This window comes from Narcine bancroftii, chromosome 4, assembly GCF_036971445.1.
Source record: "Narcine bancroftii isolate sNarBan1 chromosome 4, sNarBan1.hap1, whole genome shotgun sequence".
Lineage (NCBI taxonomy): Eukaryota > Metazoa > Chordata > Chondrichthyes > Torpediniformes > Narcinidae > Narcine > Narcine bancroftii.
Genome location: NC_091472.1, coordinates 201645755 through 201665925, shown reverse-complemented (window position 1 = coordinate 201665925; position 20171 = coordinate 201645755). Strand labels below are relative to the sequence as shown.

The 20171-nt window shown below is 40.7% G+C and overlaps 2 protein-coding genes across 6 annotated transcripts in view; one reads left to right on the top strand and one right to left on the bottom strand.

Moving 5' to 3' along the window:
• rsph14 (radial spoke head 14 homolog) overlaps positions 1-20171 on the top strand; it is a 674463-nt gene that overhangs the window by 177356 nt on the left and 476936 nt on the right. The window lies entirely within an intron of this gene.
• gnaz (guanine nucleotide binding protein (G protein), alpha z polypeptide) overlaps positions 1-20171 on the bottom strand; it is a 233289-nt gene that overhangs the window by 30198 nt on the left and 182920 nt on the right. The gene's annotated exons all lie outside the window — the stretch shown is intronic.

The window sequence follows — 20171 nt, the reverse complement described above, 5'->3', positions numbered from 1 at the left end:
GCAAAACAAAAGAGATATACAACCAGAAATATCACATATACAGACAACAATACATATGCAGGACAAGTATTTAATCTATACAAATAAATAAATATTGTTTAATAAATATGAGAGTCTCGGATGGTTTGTGTGAGCAGTTCCTTTGGTCGTTCAGCATTCTCACTGCCTGTGGGAAGAAGCTGTTCCTCAGCCTATGGGTACTGGCTCTTATACTCCTGTATGCTGTGTGCAGGGTGGAAGGGATCCTTTATGATTTTGCATGCTCTCTTCCGACAATTATCGTGGTAGATCACAACGATGAGGGGGAGGGAGACTCAAGTGATCCTCTCTGCCACTCTTGATGAGCAGTCGTAGTTTGGAATAATCCTGAGGCTAGGACAGTGAGTATGACAATGACCTTGATCTTCTCAAACAAAGTTCAGACATGTCTATGAACAGTATCGGAAGTCTCAGGATATTGCAGATGAGTTACGACAGAGGATGCAGTTTGAGTGTGTCTCTTTAAATAGCATGTTTTCAGTGTTTAAAAAAACAAGGAAGAACTGATTGTTTTGTGAATGCATATAGAAATATTGTTTTCAGACCAGTGCAGTTGAAAATGAAATAAATCTTGGATGGCAGAGAAGATGATAGATTGCAGCTGTAGTGACATGGTCACATTTCAGTTACAGGCTGTAGGCAATTGGGTGACCACTCAGAAGAGTAAAGGGCGCCCAGTGCAGAGTTCCTCCATGGCCACACCTCTCAGTAACAAGTGTACATACATCCTTCTTCACTTTTACCTTCACTCAATGAGTATTACTTTGATCTTAGCAGGGTAAAACTTGTGGGCCAAACTCTATTTTGTACCTTACGTCTGTAATTTAGGCTAACGTCCCAATGCAGCAGAAATAACTTATTAGGTTCACAGATAATGCTGTCCATCACAGAGTGTGGATGTTTGATACAAAGATTCAGTGACATAAAAGATCTCAATATACAGTATATATGGAAAAACTCAGATGGCCATTCAACAATTGTGGAGCCAGATACATGTCAAAGTTTCAGATGAAGACTGGCCTGCTGCTGCCAGAGAATATGAAATGATTATTATTTTCTAATGCAGGTATTGACTCAAAACATCAACACATCCCTTTTGCCTCCACAAATATTGATTGACCTGCTGAGTTCTTCCAGTGGTTTATTTTTTTGCTCCTGATTCCAACATCTGCTTACTTTTGTTTCACTATAGTATCTATGTAGTCGGTCCAATAAAGTTTACAGTCAAAGGTATCTCATGTCTCAATGGATGTTAATAAAGGGAATCTCAGTAAACAGTTCACTTGTGAATCTGTAGGGGTGATTTATTGGATTCAGTGCTCCAGATGTGGTCTCCTCTACATTGGTTAGACAGGACGCAGTCTGAGAGATTGTTTTGTTGAGCACCTTCCCTCAGTCTGCTACAGCAGCAAGGACCTCCCAGTGGGGGTGGGGAAACCTGACTGCCTGCCTGTCTTTCTGGGTTACGTCTGGGCCCATGCAGTGTAAGAGTGGGAACATGCGGTGTCCGAATTCAGGAAATGATGTGGTAGATGATGAAAATTGTTTTTTTAATTTGATGTTTAATACTGTGTAATAGACAGGTGGTTGTAATTACTGCTTTTCACGGTTTTGTTGCCACATGTTTATGGTAGTTTTTGATTTTAGTTGTAGCTCTATGTGTGTTTTGTGCTTGTAACATTGTAGTTGAATAAAGTTTGTATGTTTATTTGGAAAAAAAGGTCCTCCGAGTGGCCAATCATTTCATTTTCACCAACCATTTCCACACTGACATATCTGTCCATGTCCACATGCACTGCCAAGCTGAGGCAACCTGTAAATTGGAGGAACAACACCTTATATTCTGTCTTGGCACTCTCCAAACAGATAGCATTTACATTGAGTTCTCCAATTTCTGTTCTTCCCTCCCTTGAGTCTCTCTCTTTCCTTATCTCTCTGTCTCCTTTATTCCAGCTCTCCACTCTTCCCTCTTCCATCAGCTACTCTTATATTTAAATTTAAATTTCATTTTTAATTTTTAAAAATGTATACATACAGCACAGTAACAGGCCATTTTGACCTGAGTCCTTGCTGCCCAATTTAAAACCAATTAACCTACTCCCCCAGTACGTTTTGAATGGTGGGAGGAAACCAGAGCCCCTGGGTAAAACCCATGCAGACACAAGGAGAATGTACAAACTCCTTACAGGCAGTGTGGGATTCGAACCCCGGTCTTGATTGTTGGCGCTGTAAAGTTGTTGCGCTAACCACTACCCCAACCGTGCCACCTATTACTCTCTCCCCATTACTTCTCAACTTTCCTCCCTTCTACCTTCCCACCTGTATCCACCTCTGACCTTTTACCTGTTGGCCTGTACTCCTCTTTGTTGTCATGGTATAAAACAGAAGATGTGATGTTACACAAAATTTCCTTTAGACTACCATAAGGCAGACAAAGATTCACCATCAGCACAAAATGCCTGGTGTCATTTACAGTCAGATAAAGAATACCAAAAGAGAGTCCCCCTCAGAGTCACTGAGTGTCTATGGATTAGCCTCCAGCACTCCCACTGTCTCTGTAGCCACCCAGCCTTCAGTCCAAACTATTAGCAACCCAAGCTCTGAATCCAAACCTCTAACTCGATCAGGAAGCCTTCAGTGCCCTCGGCACATTCACACATCTTTGTTCAGCCAGTCTCGAGCTTGTCCCCAGCAGTCCACAGCCTGGTGTAAGTCCCTTGACCAGAGTCACCAGCAACCCACTGCCTGTGTGGGTTCCTTGCTTCGAGTTACCAACAGCCTGCCCACCAACCTCAGAGCCCCTCGCTGGTCTGCCACTGTGGTCACCATCCTGTGGGTCGTCTCTTCTGCTACTCCTTTTCGGATGGGAGATGATGGTGGCCTGTGTCAGTCCTCTGCTTTCCTGGAGTTTGCAACCCCTCGTGGGACTGTCGTACATAGGCACTGCCATCTTGGGCCCAGACCTCAAAGTCACAGGACGATTTAAAGCCTGTATGAAGGTGATGGCAGTCAGACAGGGCAGTTGGACCTCATGGGAGAGCTGGGTCTGCCATCCCATTACCTTACAGTGGCTCTGCCAGCGCCACCATTGTTTTCCTTCTTCCCCCTTCCCCCAGCTCTTTATTGACTTGCCTACCTGTTTTTGCTTCTATCTGGCAAAGGGCCCTTTACTTCCTCTGGATATTGTGTGACCTGCTAAGTTTCTTCAGCACATTTGTGTATTGCACTCGAGTGAGGCCCATTAGGGACCAAAGAGACAGTCTGTGCATGGAGCCAGAGGACATGGGAAAGGTCTTAAATATATACTTTTCATTTATATTAGATGTCTTCATGGGTATGAGGTGGATAAATGCTTAAGGCCTGATGTAATGCATCCTAGGCCTTTGTGGGAGGCGAGGGAGGAGATTGTGGGGGGCCATGACAGAATTTTTAATCTTGGCTGACCACAGGTAAAGTACCAGATGACTGTTAGCTATTGGAGGTGCCATATCCCAAGTAGTAAAGATGTACCTTTAATCAAGAGAGCATCAGGGATTGAAGTAATTAGAATCCATTTGTTCTTGCATCACTGATGGGAAAAATATTGGAAAAAATTCTGAGGATCAATCTATACTTGGATGAATTTACACTTGGGAAGACAGTAAATGATCAGGAGAGTCAGCACAGATTTTTATAATAATATTTAATTTTAATATAGCATGGTAACAGGCCCTTCTGGCACATGAGCCTGTAATGCTCAATTATACCAAAGTGACCAATTAACCTACCAACTCTGTACATCTTTGGAACATGGAAGGAAATCAGGGCACCTGGAAGAAACCCACATGGACATGGGGAGAACATACAAACTCCTTATGCATTTATGAACCTGAGTTGCTGGTACTGTAATAGCATTGCACTAACTGCAATGGTGAAAGTACGAGATCCTGTCTGTCGAATTTAACTTCATTTGCTGAAGTGGTAACTAAATATATTAATGCAGGTAGTTCAGTGAATTTGCTTTACCTGGACTTCATTAAAGATTTTGGCAAGGTCCCACATGGAAGGAACAGAACTTAAGATTGGCTCCAAGGCAAGATGACAAACTGGATTCAAAATTGACATGGTACGAGGAGACAGAGGATGATCGCTACTTTTTGATTAGACTGTGACCAGCAGTGTACTTTTGATGCTCTGTTTGTAATATATATTAATGAATTAGATGTGAATGTAGACGGTATGATTAGTAAGTTTCCAGATGACATGCATATTGGTGGTGTTGAGAGTGAGAAGGATACAGGTTAATATTGATCATCTAGTAAGTTGGGCAGACCAATATCAGATGAGGTATAATGTAGTGCATTTTGGGGAGTCAGGTAAAGGCAAGGATGTACACCGTGGATGGTTGTGACATAACATGTATTGTGGGGAAAAAAATGACCTTGGAGTTCATATCCAAAGATGGCAGCACAAATAGATAAGGTGATGAAGAAAGCACATGGGATGTTTGTCTTCATTAGTTAAGGTATAGAATATAAGGGGTTGGGTTTCAACTAGGGAAAAAACTGCGAGTGAGGTAAGAAATGAGCAGATTCCAAACAGATAAATCAGCAGCGGGATTGGTAAGTGTTCTTTGGATCTCTCTGCTGGTCAATTAGTTCCAGCCAATAAAAAGAGGGGAAGCACAAGTAGAACAGCCAGTGAGAGTGGCCAGTGTGTGAGTAGCTCAGGGTAGGAGTGGGACTTTGAGGCTTTGGTGAGAGGAGGTTGAGGTGGTGGTGCAGGAGTTGTATTAAGTAAGGGCCACAGTATTTGAGGAACAAAAATAATTCAGTAGATAGGCACAGGAAAAAGGCAGGTTTTATTTATCTTCTTTTTCCTCTAGTAATAGACTGTGGGAATGGCAGCCAAGGCAGGGGAATGATGCTCTTGCAAAATGTATGTAGTCAGGGACACCAGCAGTATCCTTGACAACTTCATATGTGAAGGTGCATCCAGCTGCAGCTCCTTAAAAACTGAGTTAAGGAAGTGGAGGTGAGTTAGATGAACTCCAATCATTCAGGAGGTTGAGAGGGTGATAGACAGGAGATACAGGGACACTATCACACCGAGGAGGCAGGTGTGGGGTAAATGGGTGACAGTCAGGAGAGGGAAAGGTATTCAGTGCAGGGCACCCCTGTAGCCAGTCCCCTCAATAAAAAGAATTGGGGGGACGAGGGGGGTTTAACAACCTACCAGGGACAAGCCACAATAATCAGGTCTCTGGCATGGAGTCTGGTCTTGTGGCTAGAAGGGAAGGGAGGAGAGGAGGCGAGCTGTAGTGATATGGGATTCCATAGTTAGGGGGACAGATAAGAGGTTCAGTGGGACAGATCAAGTATCATGGATAGTATGCTGCCTCTCTGGTGCCAGAGTTTGAGATCTCTCAGATTGAGTTCATGGCATTCTCAGGAGGGAGGGTGAGCAGCCAGATGTCCATCTAGGGACAAATGATGTGGGTAGGAAGGGTGAAGAGGTCCCTCAAGGAGAGCTCAAGGAGTTAAGTGCTAAGTTAAAGGACAGGATCTCCAGGATTGTCATCTCAGGATTGCCACCCATGTAGGAGGATAATGCAGCTTAACATGTGGCTAAAAACATAGTGCAGGAGGGAGGGCTTCAGGTTTCTGGATCATTGGGCTTTCTTCCAGGGAAGGTGGGACATATTCTGACAGGATGGCTGCTCCAGTGGGTTTAAACTAGATTTGCAGGGGGATGGGAACCCCCAGAGCGCCAGAACAGTAAATGGAATGGAGGAAGGAGTGGATAATGTGAAAATTGCATGTAATGTAAGAAGTCAAAGTGCTGTACATGGTGGAAATTTTCTCAGGTCATCTATTTCAATGCAAGAAATATTGTAAGAAAGGCAGATGAGCTTAGAGCGTGGATTAGCACGTGGAATTATGACATAGCAGCCATTAGTGAAACTTGGTTTCAGGAAAGGCAGGACTGGCAGTTCAATATTCCGTGATTTTGTTTTAGACACGTTAAAGCAGGGTGGATGAAAGGGGGAGGAGTGACATTGCACGCCAGGGAAAATATCACAGCTGTGCTCAGGCAGGACAAACCAGAGGGCTTGTCTTCTGAGGCTATATGGTTATAGTTGAGGAACAAGAATGTTATGACCACACTAATGGGGTTGTATTATAGATTGCCCAATAGTCAATGAGAATTGGAGCAGCAAATCTGCAGAGAGATAGCAGATAGCTGCAGGAAACAGGGTTATGGTAGTAATTGATTCCACATATTGACTTGGACTCCCATACTGTAAAAGGGCTAGATGGCTTGGAGTTTATCAAATGAAAAGTTTTCTAAATCAATACATAGAGATACCAACTAGAGAGAGTGCAATACTGGATCTCCTATTTGGGAACAAGACAGGACAGGTGAAAGAAGTCTGTGTTGGGGAAACATATTGGGTCCAATGATCATAAATGCCATTCGTTTCAAGTTAATTATGGAGTAGGATAGGCCTAGACCTCGGGTTGAGATTCTAAATTTAGTGGAAGGCCAATTTTGAAGGAATGAGAAAGAATGTAGAAAGCATAGATTGAAATAAGTTGTTTTCAGGCAATTATGTGCAAAGTAAGTGGAAGACCTTTGAAGGTGAAATTTTGAGAGTTCAGAGTTTGTATGTTCCTGACAGGATTAAAGACAAAGTTAACAGACATAGGAAACCTTTGTTTTCAAGGTATATTGGGGATCTGTACAGAAGAAGAGAGAAGTATATAACAGGTATAGGCAACATGGAGCAAATAAGGTACTTAAAGAGTATATAAAAACAAGAAAAAAACTCAAGAAAGATGCAGGAAGGCTAAAAGAAGACATGAGGTTGCTTTGGCAGACAATGTGAAGGAAATTAATATACTTGTAGAAACATCAGGGTTTCGACCAGTATATTAAAAGCAAAAGAATAGTAAGAGACAAAATTGGTCTCCTTGAGGATCAGAGTGGTTGGCTATGCACTGGGGCAGAAAAGATGGGGAGATCTTAAATGGTTTTTTGCTTCAGTATTTACTCAGGAAACTGGTACAGAGTCAAAAGAAGTATGGAAAACAAGCAGTGAGGTCATTCCTATACAGATTAAAGAGGAAGAGGTGCTTGATGTCTTAAAGCAAATAAAAGTGGATAAATTCCAGGGGTTTGACAAGATATTCTCTTGGACCTTGAGGGAGGTTAGTGTAGAAATTGCAGGGGCTCTGACAGAAATATTTCAAATATCCTTAGCCACGGGTGTGGTGCCAGAGGATTGGAAGGTAACTCGTTGTTTTGTTGTTTAAATAAAACCATGGACATTATAGACCAGTTGGTGAGCCTGATGTGAGTAGTTGGTAAATTATTAGAAGATGTTTTAAGACATCAGATATACAAGGATTTGGATACCCAGAGACTGATTAGGGATAGTCAACATGGCTATGTGCATGGTAGGTCGTGTTTAACCAATAGAGTTTTTCGAGGAGATTGCCAGGAAAGGTGATGAAGGTAAGGCTGTGGATGTTGCCTACATAGAATTTAGTGAGGCCTTTGACAAGGTTTCACATGGGAGTTTAATCAGGAAGGTTCAGATGCTTGGTATTTATGGTGAAGTAGTAAATTGGATTCAACATTGGCTATATGGGAGAAGCCAAAGAGTAGTGGTGGATGTTTGTTTCTGTGACAGAGTATTTAGAGGTGGTTTGGGAGGAATTGTTAGAGCAGCTTACTCACACACATTTTAAAACAGAATATTTGCAGGACTTTTGCAGAATGCTTTTTGCAGGAGGCAACAAAGTATCAACAGCAGCTTGCCTGGGAGAGCATGTGATCGTTGCAGGCAGAGGAGAACAATTTTGCTCTCAGAGAGGGAAGGTGTGAAACAGAGAGAGGAATCACAGAAATTATTTCCAGTAGGATAAAGCTGACAAACTTTGGAAGGCTGTCTGGTTGAAAGAGAAGACCGGCGGTGTGAAAGGTAACCTGAAAGAAAGAGGATCATCTGGAGAACCCTGAAGGGGGCAAGTTTCGTCAGGAAGACTAATTGGGAAGGAATAAATTGTGAATGTCCTGGAACAAGAAAAACTCTCTGAAAACCAACAAGAACCCTTCTGAGTGGTAACTATTTACCTGTTAAGCACCAAAGACTGTGAACTTTGTTAATACTAATATCTGTGCACAGTACAAGAATTGCCTGCAACCAATGAGATTGGACTGTGATCCAAAGAACTTTTCTAATTTTAAATATACATTGCACACACCTGTGCTTAGTATTAGAGGGAGGATTAAGTAGTTAGGTTAATTAAGTAGGTTAAGTAATAAGTTAAAGTTTAATTCTGTTTTCTTGTTCAAATATAATTAAAAACTACTTTTGTTTAAGTAAACATAGAAACATAGAAGATAGGAGCAGGAGTAGGTCATTCAGTCCTTCGAGCCTGCTCTGCCATCAATGAGATCATGGCTGATCTTAAAGTTCAGTACCCCATCCCCACCTTCTCTCCGTAACCCCTAATTCCCTTATACTGAAGAAATATATCTAATTCCCTCTTAAATATATTCAATGAACCTGCCTCTACTGCTCCCTGTGGCAATGAATTCCACAGATTCACCACCCTCTGGGTAAAGAAATTCCTCCTCATCTCGGTTCTAAATGGTTTGCCTATTATCCTCGAACCATGGCCCCAGGTTCTGGACTCCCCCACCATTGGAGACATCTCTTCCGCATCCATTCTGTCCAGTCCTGCCAGAATTTTATATGTCTCTATGAGATTCTCTCTCAATCTTCTAAACTCCAGCGAGTACAATCCCAAATAGTGCAATCTTTCCTCATAAGTTATTCCTGCCATTCCAGGTATCAGCCTGGTGAATCGCCTTTGCACTCCCTCCACTGCAAGAACATCCTTCCTCAAATAAGGCAACCAAAACTGCACACAATACTCCAGGTGTGGTCTCACCAAGGCTCTGTACAACTGCAGTAAGGTATCGTTATTCCTATACTCAAATCGTCTTGATATGAAGGCCAACATACCATTTGCCTTTTTAACCGCCTGCTGTTCCTGCATGCTCGCCTTCAGTGACTGGTGCACAAGAACCCCCAGGTCTCTCTGCACTTCCCCATCTCCCAATCTATTGCCATTCAAATAGTAATCTGCCCTCTGGTTTGTATTACCAAAGTGGATAACCTCACATTTATCCACATTGTAGTGCATTTGCCATGTATCTGCCCAGTCCCCCAATTTATCCAAATCATACTGGAGCTTCCTGACCCCCTCTTCAGTGCACACAACCCCTCCTAGCTTAGTGTCGTCTGCAAATTTGGAGATATTACATCCAATCCCCTCATCTAGATCATTAATGTAAATTGTGAACAGCTGGGGTCCCAGTACAGATCCCTGTGGCACCCCACTGGTTACCGCCTGCCACTCAGAAAATGATCCGTTTATCCCAACTCTCTGTCTTCTATCTGCCAGGCAGTTCTCAATCCACATCAATACCTTGCCCCCAATCCCATGAGCCTTGATTTTGCAAGCCAGTCATTTATGTGGAACCTTATCGAAGGCCCTGTGTTGTGGTGCATTTCTATTGCTGCTGGTTTTTTGGGTCCTCTGGACTCCGTAACACTTCTCAGACTGGAGGCCTGTGACTTGTGATGTGCCTCTGGGATCGGTATTGTTGTTTGTCATCTATATCAATGATCTGGATGATAATATGGTAAATTTGATCAGCAAGTTTGCAGATTAACATAAAGATTGGAGACATTTTTGATAACGAGGAATGCTTTCAAAGCTTGCAAAGGGGTCTGGACCAGCTGAAAAATGACAGATGGAATTTAATGCAGTCAAGTGTGAGGTGTTGCATTTTGGAAGGACAAACCAAGAAAGGTCATACAAGGCCACTGAGGAGTGCCGTAGAACAGGGGCATACAAAATTATGAGAGGCTATGTAGAATAGATAGTGAGAAACATTTCCAGCTGAGGTATCCAAGCCCACAGTGTAAGGTGAAAAGTAAAAAGTTTTGAGGTGATCTGAGGAAGAACATTTCCATGAGGAAAGAGGTTTAAAGTCTTTACGCACTGCCTGAGAAAGTAATAGAGACTATATGACCATAAGATATAGCAGTAGAAGGCCATTCGGCCTGTCATCTCCGCTCCACCATTCCATCATGAGCTGATTCATTCTCCCACTCACTCCCATTCACCTTAATACTCCCCATAATCTTTGATACCCTAAACTATTTAGATACCTATCATCTCTGCCTTAAATACACCCAATAACCTGACCTCCACAGCTGTCCGTGGTAGCAAATTCCAGAAGTCTACCACTCTCTGGGTAAAGAAATTCCTCCCCATCTCGGTTTTAAATAGGTGCCCTTCAATCCTGAAGTTGGGCACTTTTGTCCTAGACTCCCCTACCATGGAAGACAACTTTGTCACATCTACTCTGTCCATGGAGGGAGAAATGTTACAATACCTCCACTGTGAATGAATGAAACCATCACAGAGATGCCATATCAGTAATGTTTAATCTTTTCTGAAGATGTAATGTTATTCTGATTAATTAAAATTATATATACTTTCAAGAATATTTATTCTGAAATGGTATCCTAAATTATCTTCAATGAGGTGAGATTAATCTAGGTTTTTTTGGGAATATTTATCAACAGTAATGTGAATAATTATTGAAGAGAACTAAATATCTGTCACTAGTAATCTTAAGGTCACTTTCATGCAGCCCCCAGAGCACGTTATTTATGTTAAGTGTAAAAAGTGCAGCCTCTAGCAACCTGACCTATATCAAACTGCAATGGTTATATTTATATTGCATGCTGAAGGAAAATAATTCTTTTCACTTTGGTGCACTCTAAAGGTTGCAGCAGTGGACATTCATAATACTAATTAATTTAGAGCCATGCCAGCCAACATATTAATTCTTAAGAATAGTTTGTGCTTCTAGTTGGTCATCGTTCAGCTCATCAGTGATGATCTATGTATTCTGAGTGTTCTCTTTAAGGCTGACTCTTTTAGCCCAACACGTTAAGTCAAAATTGCTGTCTGCTTGTGGAATAGGACTGTCCCTTTTACAATGATCTTAATAACTAGGTTTCCTATATTACAATAATCACATTTCACAGGAATTTGATTAACCCTAAAATCCTTTGGGATGTTTTGAGATCATGAACGATGCTGTATAAATGTAATGCTGGTTGAACCCAGACAGACTTACCTTTTGAACTTCTGAAGGCATCAATGAGCAGACAATGAGCAGACCATTATTAAAAACATTGGACTGAAAATTCTTCTGCCCTTGAACAGTTGCAGTGAACTGATACTGCACCTGTAATCTGCAGTTATTTATTCTAGAGTCACTGGGATAAACGATCACTGAGCACCAGGATCATTCATTTTTAGTTTGTGATTGTGATGCAAATTAGTGTGTATTTTAGAAAATGGCTCACAGCAATTTGAGAAAATTTATGGGATGGTTGTCTCACAGCAGCTTAAGTGTGTGCACTCAGAGAGGGAAGGGATGACCAACAGGCAGACTTGGAGAAGCAGACAAATAGACTTTGCTAGACTCTTCAGCAGTTGTCTCCCTCTCAGTGTCTAATTCTTCCACCAGAATTTTCCATCCCCTTCAGCCTTAAGCCTTCTTCCTCCTATTGGACACCTCATTCTGACTTCTGCCCCCCTAGATCTTTATATTTCCAACTAGTTGTGACATCAACAGTCTCAACTTCAGCCCTCCCCTCACTTATTCTAATCTCACACCTTCGGAATGCTCTGCTCTCCATTTTGTCTGGACCAATCCTTGCTTCACTATGAAATCTGCAGACAGAAGTGGTGTACATGTGGTATAGTGCACTGACCTCTATCGTGCCAAAGTCAGGTGACAGCTCTTAGTCACCTCTTTTTATTTACCCCTTGAACAAGATCATCAAAAACAGCTTTCCACTGCCTCACGCACCATCTTTGACCTCGTCACTTCCAATAATCTCCCTCCCATTACCTCCAATTTAATTTTATCCTAACCATGCACTGCCCAGTTCTACCTCCTACCCATGATCCACAAACCCCATTGTCCTGGTAGGTCCATTGTTTCTGTGTCCTCCTGCCTCAGTGAACTGATATAATCTTACCTTGACTTCATTTCTTCATTTGTTCCCCTTGATCCAGTTCCTTATATACCCTCCATCACTTCAACAACTTCCAGTTTCCTGAACCAAAGGTCTCAAAGCCCATCATGTCTTTCCCAACAACAGACCTAACATGTCCCCCTCCACCACCATCCTCTTCTTCCTGGCATAACTTGTTCTCAACTTCAATAACTTCTCCTTTGACTCTTCCCATTTTCTCTAAGTCAAAAGATAGCCATGGACACTTACATGGTTCCCAGGTATGCCTACCTTTTTGTTGGTTATGTGAAGCAATCCATACTACTGGCCTACAAAGGCAAGATTCTTTGACTCTTCCTGCGCTATATTGATGACTACATTGGTGCTGCCTCATGCACTCATGATGAGATCATCAACATTATCTACTTTGCTGATAACTTACATCCCAACCTCAATTTCACTTGGTTCATATCTTCACTTTATTGATCTCCATCCTGGGAGACACTTTCTATAAGCCTACTAACTACAGTTACCTTGAGTGTATCTCTTCACATTCTTCCCCCTGTAAGGATTCTACTCCTTTCTCTCAATTCCTCTGACTCACTCACTTATGTTCCTAAGATGAGGTCTTCCATTCCAAAATATCCAAGATTTTCTCTTTCTTCAAAAAATTTGGCTTCCCCTTTACTACCATCAACTTGGCCCTTACCCATATCTCTTCTATTTCTTGCACATCTGCCCTTGTCAATTCCACCCAAGATGCAACAAGGTCAGGATTCCCCTTGTCATCACCTCCCACCCCACTAGCCTCCGCATACAATATATTATCCTCTGCAATTTCTGCTACCTATATTGTGATCCCACCATCAGACACATCTTCCCCTCTTTGCCTTCTGCAGGGACTGTTCCCTCCATGACTCCCTCATCCCTTCCCACTAATCACCCCCTTGGCACCTACCTATGTGACTGCAGAAATGCTGCACTTCCACCCACATCTCATTGAGGAATTGTAGATAATGTTGAAGGTTGTCGGAGGTTATAAAAGGATGTAGACAGGATTCAGAGTTGGGAGGAAAAGTGGCAGATGGAGTTCATTCCAGATAAGTGTGAGGTGATGCATTTTGGAAGGTCAAACCATAAAGCTGATTACAGGGATAATGGTCGGATACTTATCAGTGTGGAGGAACAGAGGGACCTTGGGATCCAAATCCATACATCTCTCAAGATTGCGATGCAGCAATTAATAATTTTTGAATTCCTTTTATAAATAAATTCCATCATAGATTTTTCACCAATTTTGTCCAACTCTATTTTAGCCAAAACAGAAGATTTTGTCGCATCAAACATTGCGTTAATAAATTTTAATTGTGCCGCTTTATAGTAATTCTGAAAGTGGGGAAGTTTTAATCCTCCCAATTCAAATTTCCATGTCAATTTTTCCAAAGATACCCTATTCATCTTTCCTTTCCACAAAAATTTTTGTATAACTAAATTTAAATTTTTTAAAAAATGTTGCAGTATGAAACAGGGAATAGACTGAAAAAGATACTGTACTCCTGAAAAATATTCATTTTGATACAATTCACTCTCCCCATCAAGGTAATAGGTAAGTCATTCCACCTTTTTAAATATTTTTTAATTTTCTCAAGTAATGAAACATAATTTAACTTATATAAATTTTCTAAATTTTTATCAATTCTAATACATAGATATTTAATCAGATTATTAATCCACCTAAATTGAGCAACCACTTTACATCGATCATAATTCCCTTCTACCAATGGCATAACTTTGCTTTTATCTCAATTAATTTTATAACCCAATATCGTGCCATAATCTTGCAACTTTTTATACAATACTGCTAAAGAATTCTGTGAATCTGTTATATAAATTGTCATCTGCAAAAAGATTAATTTTATATTCCTCTTTATTTACTATAATTCCTTTAATTTCAGCTTCCGTCTTAACAATTGCGCTAATGGCTCAATTGCTAAAACAAACATAGAGAAATAGATAAGGTGGACAGCCAGCACCTTTTTCCCAGGGCGGGAGTAACAAACACCAGAGAGCATCTGTACAAAGTGAAGGGAGGAAAGTTTAGGAGAGATATCAGAGGTAACCTTTTTGCACAGAGAGTATGGGTGCCTGGAATACCTTGCCAGGGGTAGTGGTGGAAGCTGAAACATTAGGGGCATAAGAGATAGGAAGGGTTTAGTATTTTTTTGGTAGAAATATATTGGTTGGCACCACATATAATGTTCTATGTTGTATGTATAAATGTGGAGGCTGTAATGGATATAGCTTGTTTATCCCTTGCATTGTAGAAAAAGAAATGCAGAAAATTAAGGGAAAAATCATAGATGGGCCATGTGAGAGTAAAGGAAAAATAGCAACAAATGTAATGCAACTTTAGTTTCTACACCAGCACAGGAAGCAACACCAATTATTGATGTTTGAAAGAAAATTTATGGAGGGGTCTGAGTAATGCAAACAAAATCTGGAAAGAAAGCCCACGTGAATTCTCATTGCATCCCTGTTGACCTTGAGGAAAAGAGAAGTTGTTTAATGAGCTCAAGCAGGTGAATGAGTATCTTGGTGAATGGAACTCAAGGGAGAAGTGGAGGTGGAAGATCCTGAAAGCAGTCTTGTGCGATGTGTAGATGTGAAGGGTAATGATGTTTTACCAATATGTACTGAAATGGAATATTATCATTTTGATTAGAAATACACAATTCATCTAGAAATATTTTGGACAGTTATCTTTCAAACTATCAAGAACTTTGAATGTCCAACTTTTTCTCCTGTTTTGATGCATAACCAAATTGTATAATAACTTTATATAAGGATTCTTTCACGAGATACACTGTTGGCGTAAGAGTAAATGATGTTTCATTATAGCATTTAAATTAATGCAGCTTTATTTTCTGAGAGAGTAACACATTGAAACTCATCATCAAAACAAGTATTGGTCTTGGAACGTGAGTTACAGTAGGAACAAAATGCAAACTTTCTTGTAAGAGATTGAGAATAGGGATTGGGAGAGATGTAACAAAGGAAGTTAGTCCTTTCTCCATCATTTCATATACTGTCACATAGTTCTAGAATTGATTAAATTACTTAATGAGGAAATTTCTACAGATGTGTGGTGGAAAGTGTGCTGTCTAGCTGCATCATAGTCTGGTATAGAGACACCCCAATATCCCAGGGTTTCTGGTGTCGTACCAAACCTCTGCAAACTCCTGAGGAATTGACGTGTTTTTTTCATGATGCCATGAGTGTGTTGGGTCCAGGAAAGATCCTCCAAAATAGTGATTCTCCACCTCTAATCCCTCACTGGATCGTACACATCTGATTTTCCTTTCCTGAAGTCAACAATCAGCTCCTTGGTTTTGGTGACATTAAGTGTGAGATCTACATTATGAGAGGGATAAATAGTAAGAACATTTTGTCCATGGTGGCAGTGTCTAAAATAAGATCACATAGAGGAATGAGTAATGAGTTTATTGTCATAAATGAGTTTATTGTCATATGTACCAAAATTCTTATTTGCTGCAGCCAAAACAGGTACTTTGTAAAATAAACCACAATGATATACATTAAATTAAATTAAAACAGATGGCATGGTTGGAGTAGGGGTTAGTGCAATGCCTTTACAGCGCCATTGATTGGGATTTGGGTTCAAATCCCATGCTATTTGTACATTCTCCCCATATCCGTGTGGGTTTTCCTGGGGGCTCCCGTTTCCTCCCACTGTTAAAAACATACCACGGGTGTAAGTCAACCAGGTGTAATTGGGCGGCACTGGCTTATGGGCCAAAATGGCCTGTTACCATGCTGGATGTCTAAATTAAAATTTAAAAAGAGATAATAAATATAAAAAGTAGATAGATAATAAATCATAACAATTATCATGAAAATTTTCAGACACTCCTCTCTGTGGTGCCAGTATTTCATGATTAGTCCAGTCAGGGGAGGTTCAAGACCTTGATAAATGTTGGAAAGAAACTGTTCTTGAAAGTAGACTTACTGGGCTTCAGGTGCTTTTCCACCACCTTCCTGAAGGTGGCAGTGACAAGAGGTTGTGTCCCAGGTGATGGGCATCATTTACGATGTTTTATGGTGGGAGGCAGTAGATTCAATGGCATTCGAGGGGGATTGTTTTCATCCAGAGGGTGGTTGGAATCTGGACCATGTTGCCTGAGAAGGTGTGGTGAATCAGATACTCTTACAGGATTTAAGAAGCATGTAAACAAACATTTGAATCACTGAGGTATAGAAGGCTGTGGCCCAAATGCAGGAAATGGGCCTAATATAGCGAAATACAAAAGCCAGCATGGGCATGGTGGGCCCAAATCCTGACTGACTGTGAGTCTAGTACTAATGTAGTACTGTGAATTTAATGTCTGAATATTAAATTATAAATATCTACCCTGGAGATATATTAATTTAAACCTGTTTTTCAAAGCAACAACAAAATTTGAAGACCAGTGTAATTTATTTATAGACCTTTGAAGAACATCATGGTCTGCAAAAAATTTCATCATTGAAACACAAGAGACTGTAGAAGCTATCCTGATGCAGGGTTTCAACGTGAAATATACTCTATCCCCACCACAGGTGCTGCTCGACCTGCTGAGTTCCTCCTGCTGTTTGCTTGTTGCTGTATATTTTGAAATGCGTTGCACTTTATAAGTGCAAAAAATATTTAAATAGATCAAAGGAAACATTGTTGAAAGCACTCGAGTGCAGTGGTTTTCAAACTGTCCCCCTAAACTCACATTCCACCTTAAGCAATTCCTATGCCATAAATGCTCTGTGATCAGTAAGGGATTGCTTAAGGTGGTATGTGAGTGGAAGAAAATGTTTGAAAACCACTGTTTTAATCGTCCCTAATTGACTCGTTATGTGCACGGTTTCAGAACTCCAAAGGAAATGGGCCAATGACAATTTTTCTCAAGCAAAATTGGGTCTAGAGCAGTGATTCTCAATCTTCCCTTCCCACTCACCTATCACCTTAAGCAACACCTTACTAATCACAGAGCCCCGATGGCAGGGGGATTGCTTAAGGTGGGATGTGAGTTTAGGGGGCCGTTTGAAAACCACTGCTCCAGTGACATTCCTTGGTGATCATTCTCTACTTATGATTTGAATACACAGCCCCAAGGCCAATGTTCTCATTGTGGCTGGAACCAGGCTGCTGGTACATGGCTTGTGTCCCAGGAGGGCCTGGTAGCTGAAATCCGTTTCTGCTTCAATCTTCATAAGACTATTCTGCCAATTAAATATCAATTTAATGCTACACATGACAAGTTATTACCAGATAATGATTTGTCCTATTAATCTAGATATACTGCACGGTAACAGACCCTTTCAGCCCACAAGCCTGTGCCACCCAATTTACACCCAATTAATCTACAACTCCTGGTACGTTTCAAATAATGGGAGGAAACCAGAGCCCCTGAGGAAAACCCATGCAGACATGGGGAGAAGGTACAAATTCCTTACAGACAGCAAGGGATTTGAACCCTGGTCCCAATCGCTGATGCTGTAAAGGCATTGCACTAACTACAACCATGCCACCCAAACTGTACTTCTTTATTCATTGCAATTCATTCAAACACCTGAAAATTTTCACTACATGGAAAACACATTAATGCTTCAAATACTTAATTATTTTAGTTAGCTTCACAATGTCAAAAGCCTATTGTGATGAGAAATTGCCTGTTCTGAATGAACCTGGCCACGGTCCAATGAGAAGAGTGTTGAGTCAGAGACTTTTTCTGCAATGCTGCGTGACCTACTGCACTAGACACCAGCATCTGCAGATTTTCTTGTTTACTTTCTACTGTAATTATTCTACTCCAGTTATTGTCGTTAATCAACATATGAGACACTTTTAAAATCCTGGTTTCATTTCAAAGCCAGATCCCATTTTTGCTGTATAATGGGATTGTTGCTGCAGCCTCCTACAGACAGTTGTCTCCATTGTAAGTCATGCTCTCCTGGTCATGAAAGACCTCTTGCAAGAAGCATTCTAGCTACCTCTGAGTACATTTGCACAGCATTCCCATGAATATATCCAGAGCACAATCCTCATCTGAATTCTCTTAGGCAATCTCATTCTCTTAGATAACCCCACAACATCAAAGATAACTTGTTTCCACTTCAGTTCTAAGATTACTGTGAAGACCAATGTGGGATCTGCATATTTTTCATTTGGAGCAGAAAGTTTTTGGAAGATTGGGTGGGTAAGTACATTGCAGTGTTGCCCCAAATGATCCTCCATTTTAAGCAGTTATGGGCCAAGAATTGCCATGAGTCTTTCTGTGTGAACATTATATCTTTTCTAATCTTTTTATTAAGCACAAAAATATATAGAATGCAAGGTTATAGATTATAAATCAAACAGGTATACATCATAAACAAACAGTAATTGATTCAAATTACAGCTCAAATAATAAAAACAGGAGAAAAGATATAATTATAAACTATCTAACTAATCCTAAACTAAATAAAGTTTCAATACCCCCTAACCTAATAGTTGAAAATTTAAATTAAAAATCAGGAATTGAATGTATGAGCATTATTTCAAGCAAACTATGAGAACATCCATCTGTCCATGACAAGTTTGAAATAGGATATCAGAAATATAAACAGATGAACTGACAAGTAGGGCCTTAATGCTGGGAATTTTGGCCTGTTTACTGATATGGTTTCCTTATCCTACAGGTAGATTTATGGAGATGGGTTAGTGTTACATTTTCTGTGTTTCAGGGTGCTTGTAGATAATTCAAGTCTCTCTTTTTGGAAGGCAAAGATGACTGCTGCCCAGTAAGCCATGGGTTTTGTGTTGGTTTTAAGATTTTAATTTTCTAATATCCTTTTTCTACAAGGAGATGGTGGGTTTCAATCCCAAATGTGGTTAGTCATCTGTTTTGCCTGGATTCGAGGGTGGCGTTGTACAATGGGGTGAAGTTAGAGCAGATTTCAGCATTCAGATTTCAAGTTTATTGTCAGAGTACATACACGACAGCATATATAACCGTAAGGCATGACCACTTACTTGTAGTGCAAAATAAACTGTACACAGTGTATACATGTAAACAAGTAAAGATCTGCAAACAGATGTAAACAAATTGACTGTGCAATACAGAGAAAATTTTAAAAAATCAATATAAAGTGTACAGGTTAGAATCCTTAAATGAGTCCCTGATTGTTGGTGGGGGGGGGAGGGGTAGCAGCTGTTCCTGAACCTGGTGGTGCTAGTCTTGTGGCATCTATACCTCTTCCCTGATGGTAGCAACGAGAACAGAGCGTGTGCTGGGTGGTGTGGATCCCTAATGATTGCAGTTGCTCTCTAACGGCAGCGTTCCCTGTAGATGTTCTCGATGGTGGGAAGGGTTGGGTGCATGATTTCCTGGGCTGTGTCCACTATCTTTTGGAGGGCTTTACGCTCAGAGGAACTGGTGTCCCTGTACTAGACCATGATGCAGCTGGTCAGCACACTTTCCACCACACATGTGGAGGACCTTTGTTTGCACTGTGGATATTGCAAGGTCCATCTGAAGTAGGCTGATTGGATGATGCTCAGATTCTGAGTGATGCATATGCCATCTTTAGCTATGTAAAGCAGCTCATTAACGACATAAGTGTGACTCTGGGTGTGGAGTAGTTGTATTACAGATTGAAGTAGATGTGTATAGGGGTATATTTGAATTGAATAATATATTTCATGTCCGTCAATATACTCTGGTGTGTGTTGATGACAGTATGAATATGTAATGTTAAAAAGCTCACATTGAATATCTAGGAGCAAATTCAAGCCAAGTCAACTCAAGTTTATTGTTTTCTGATTGTACATGTATAATGTACATGCAGACAATCAGACATCACATACACAGAGACAAATATTACATATGCAGAACAAATATTATATCTATAAAAATAACTAAATAAATAAATATTGCTTTCTACAAATGAGAGTTTCAGATAGTTAGTGTGAGCAGTTCCTTTGGTCATTCAGCATGCTCAA